Consider the following 5,237-nt stretch of genomic DNA (forward strand, 5'->3'; position numbering starts at 1 on the left):
GTGTTAGTTTGTTTAATGACAACAAAAAAAATATCATTGACTGAAACTGTTACCTTTTTAGTCTGTTTATAGCCAATCAAGATGAACTGAAAAGGAACAAATCTGCTATGTTGAATTTATGTCGGGTATCCACTAGTTTAGACTTCACATTGCTTCTATTCAAACTTTTTTTGCATGTTTCTTTTTTAAAATTTCATTGCTGGATCGATTTTACCGGTCTAATTTAAATTTTAAAAGAAAAATAGCATTACATTCATATTTGAGAGTGGTTCAGTAATGATGAGTTGTAGCCTATTTTTCTTGTTTCTCGTTGTGAACAAACCTTGTGTTAATCTGTACATCTGTATAACCAATGTATCAACATTGGTTATTAGAATAACAGGACAACAAAATAACCTGTGTATACCAAACACACCCAAAAATGTGCACATAACTGATAATACCATTGGATTATAAACAACAGAGTATCATACTTTCAATATGTATACCAAAACCTGTGCATGAACTTAAACCATGTATATACAAAAATAAACTACATCCAGTGAAAACCCATAATCAAAACCTGGTGTTACCCAAACAGCAAGAAAAAAAAAACCAAAAAAACAGCTGGCTGCATCTAACAATAAAACACCTGCAAAGACGATGAAATATTAATCCAAACAAGAAATTTTTTTTATAAAAATAAAAACCCAGAATAAAAAATCAAATGGTTGCTGCCTAAGCTTACTGAACACTAAAAAATTCCGTACAGAATTGCCCATGTACTGAATAAAAGAAATGAACCAAATTTGAACAGGCTTAATGCAGCGAAGGAATCATAGCCTTTAATGTCCCATAGAATTATTTCATTAATCGCATAGATTTTTAATTAGTGTGTTTTGTTTCCATTGAATCATTTATGGTATGAAACCTACATATGTTCAATGTTGAAAAATAGCAGTAGTTTCACTTAATACCTGCTAGTGGAAAAGTGCCAAATGAGAAAGAACAATGTCCGTCATTAAAAAAAAACACAAGGAATTAAGTAAATAATAGACTGCTTGTCCAATAAGGGGAAGTCCATTCTTAGGGAGGACTGGGAATTTTTTTTTCAGCTCAGAAATTTCCAGCCTGGTGCAAGTCAGATTATTTATTTTTATCATAACCTTGGCTGGATTATTTATTTTCCATCCTCATAAAAGAGTCTATTCTTTCTATGAAAATTTAAATTTGCATATCTGGGTTACCAAAATATGTGGTTTGGGTCCTATATCAAAGCATGTGTTACTTTTTATATTTATTATTAAAGACATTATTAAATGAAGTTAATTCTCTATAATACAAGGCATAGTCTCTACTATATCTACAGATGGTATTATTGCATATTTCTGTTAATTGCACAGCATTTTCAAGAACCCAATCCCCCCCACCCCATCTCTTCCATGTTTAAAATTCCTCTTAATTGCATAGGTCTAAACAGACATTACTGTTATTGCATATTTTTTTCCAATTTGTTATGAAAATTGCAACTTTCTGGCCTGGCTTAACGATGTATATTTAACAACTACTCAATTAAAGGGTGTAGCTAATTCAACTGCTTGGTATTATAATTTTATAGTAAAACAAGTGTGGACACAGACTGGTATTGCCCGAGGGACAAGTGTGGACACAGGCTGGTATTGCCCGAGGGGCAAGTATGGACGCAGACTAGTACTGCCCGAGGGGCAAGTATGGATGCAGACTAGTATTGCCAAAAGAGCAAATTTGAACATACATACGTTTTGTCTTCAAAAAGTAACCAATGAAACCAAGATTCTATCGGAAATCAAAGGAATGTAATCCAGGGACAAAGACCAGACATGGAAATCAGACAAACACAACAATGAACATAAAGTAACTAAGATAATTCATATAAAGTAACAAAAGTAAATGAGAAACTCGGACTCCACTGGGAGCATGGCCAAGGTGCACCGGCACATATTTATAAATGTATATTTAACGTGTTACTAAATATCTACTGATATCAATAAATGGGAAACAAATTCCACAATATGACATGCCACAACCATAAGACATGTCATATACATATTCTTCCTTGAAGGTGTACTTGCATGGATGTGTAGAATTAACTTGCTATGTCATGTTAATAATGATTGGACATTCACTTTATGTAGCTATAGGTTAGCTTGGTGAAATTCTGGGCTCTCAGTTTTTTTTGTTTTGTTTAGTTTTTGTTTTTGTTTTTTTTTATTAACAGAAACCGACAGTGTGGTGTCTGTCAGTTACATGGATGGCCCTATTTTAAAAATGGTAGGGGCCATAAACTAAAAAATTAAATAGACGCAATCATTAATTAATATTTAGTAAAATCATATCAAAATTTCATAACAATTAGACAACCATAACCATAAAGTCATCGCACGAAAATCAAGTGAATATGGACGACGACGACACTGTCAGCACTATTTCGGTAACTCTATTATATTAAACACACACACACACACACAAATACACACACCGCACACATATATATAAGAAATTCTTATGAAACTAAAATACAATACCGGTATATAAAGGACTTCAAGGCTAAATCCATCGGTACTGACTCAAATTTAACACTTCAAAATCAAACTTTCAACTAAATCTTGTATCAAACAATTTTATCTAATTCTAAATAGTCACATACATTAGTAGTCTGAAAAATGTTTCCTTAGACGAAAACTGTATACTTGTTTTGCAGCTGTATAAAATATAACAAGAGGAACTGCCAGTATCATTTATCAAGTCAGGAAAAAAGCTTGCCAGGCAATCTCTAGCACTACTGGAGTAATAAACAGACCATCCGTTTAGACCTAAAATGTTTCCGATCACCCTAGGCCTACGGACCCTCTTTCAGGCCCCCTACTCATAAATTTTGATTTGAAATTTTGAAGAAAAAAATTACGTAAAAATTCTGCCGATTGTCTTTCAGAAGAAAGAAGAAAATTGAACACACACATGCCATAAGTGTACTCTTGGTCGTGGATAACCCCTTTTTGTAATTCGGCACTATAGATATTTTTTGTTTTTACCACCTCCGTCAAAACAGAAAAAAAAATTACTCATGGGCCAAATCCCTAAAGCGATTAGACTGTGGACTAAGTCTTTTTTATGTTTAGTCTTTGCATATTCAGTTTTCATTGTATCTGTATGACTTATGTCATTTCAAAAATATCAAATGAAAATAAAAATTCCTACCTACCGACCCTACAAAATTTTAGAATAGTTCTCGAAAACATAACATTATTTTTTCTGCCTTGGAAATTTCTCGTTAATTGACTGGCATGCACCAATATCAATCTTACATGCACCGGAAAGTGCTGATTTTATGCCAAAAGATTTAGCAAATGCTACTGTAGTCTATACAACGCTGTATATAGCGTGCATATTACAGATTGGATCACCTGGCCGCCGATCGACATTAAATCACGTGATAATGCACTAATTTTTAACTGTCATTCTATAATAGACCCAGGCAGAAGTCGATACATCAAGGTATACTGAATTTCACCAAATTTGTACCAAATAGTACCTAAAATCCTAAAAATCACATAATTTCGACACCATTCATATTGAAATGCTCCTGATGAAAAACAAGGTAATCAAAGGTTATAACTATATAAATGTATCAAATATCTTTATGTCTGAACAAAAATATAACTAATTTTAAGTTACACTTTAAGGGAAATAACTCTTGACGTAGGATGAATTTTCCAAATTGGAATAAAAAAAAATTGAAAAACTGCCAAATAGTGCCAATCTTCAAACAAAAATAAAAAATAGAATTGACGCCTCGTTTTCATTTTCAATAGTTTCTAATTAAAAGATTTAGACTTACTTTTTACATTACATCAATGTTTTATTTGGGTTCTGAGGATTAAGTACTTTTTCGTAAATTTTAAAATTGCATATTTAAAACAGGATAAAAATCACTGAACAAAGAGTTAGCTCCCTTGAAAAGAATATCTTATATCAAATGCAGTTTTATTTATATTAGCGCTCATTTACAGTTTTTTCATTTTATTTTTATTCAATACCACCAGGGGCGTAGCTGCCTATACGCAAGTACGCAGTTGCGTACTTTCGGAAAAAGTACCAAAAATAAAAACACACATTTTAAAGATGAAATTAAGGTTTTATGCAATGACTAACTGGGGGCCTTGAGCGACCCCAAGATCCCTCGCCGTAATCTTGCGTACAAATAAAACAGGCCTATCTACGCCCCTGACCACAATACAAATAAGTTAGCTTACTTAAAACGTTTAAAGTAAATGAAAAAGGGGGAATGGGTTGTTACATGTACACACACACACACATGGATGAATTTCAGTTTCTACTTAATGCATAACAAGAACATTTGGATTGAAAATAGCTCAAGATTTTATTTCTGTCTTGTTGATAACTCCTCTAAACTTCAGTGAAATTAGGTTTTCTCTCTTTCAAAGGGTAGACAATTTGAATAAAAATGTATTGTAACCATAAGTTTTCACATATATCTTAATTTAAAACTACTTTTCAAGAAATTAGCAAATCTTTCTGCCTAAAACACAACAAACAGTATAAGATAATAACTTACATGAATGTGACTGAATTGTTTTGTATGTATTTTGTTTTTTTTCTCCAATAATCTCATACATGTTCATGTTGTACATGCATTATATATGGTCTGCATCAATAAAAAAGTTCTCACAGTTGAAATATTGTTTTTTCCCCATTTATAGTAGAGAAACCCTCATTATGAAAATTATTTAGCTTTTTGAGTTGAAAAAAATCATACTCCTATTACATGTATTACAGGCCATACTACAGACTAGTAATACCTTGAGAAAAGCTCACTTATTGGTGGAAATGCAAAATGAAACATTCAAATACGACGAAGAATTTGTGGAAACTTCATTAATTCCATTTATTAGTTTTCTGGGGAGTAGCAAATGAACCGACACACAGAATGATCAATATATGTGTACATGTACACTATGCTTTTCAAAGGGGGGATAATAAAACAGACCTACACTGTCCGTAACACTGCCTGTTGTTGATGTATAATTTACATTCTAAACTTCCATTTTTAAAGCTGACTTTGCAAGTTTGGATAAATACACAAATATCAATTTTCAAAACTGTTTACATTTTGATTTTAATTTTCTTTCAAGTCACTCATACAAATTCAGTTAGCATATTTTTAGTTACATAATAAATATTAATATACAGTGTAGTAT

This window comes from Perna viridis, chromosome 12 (assembly GCF_037379345.1).
Source record: "Perna viridis isolate PV_CMFRI_1.1 ecotype Kerala chromosome 12, ASM3737934v1, whole genome shotgun sequence".
Classification (NCBI taxonomy): Eukaryota; Metazoa; Mollusca; class Bivalvia; order Mytilida; family Mytilidae; genus Perna; species Perna viridis.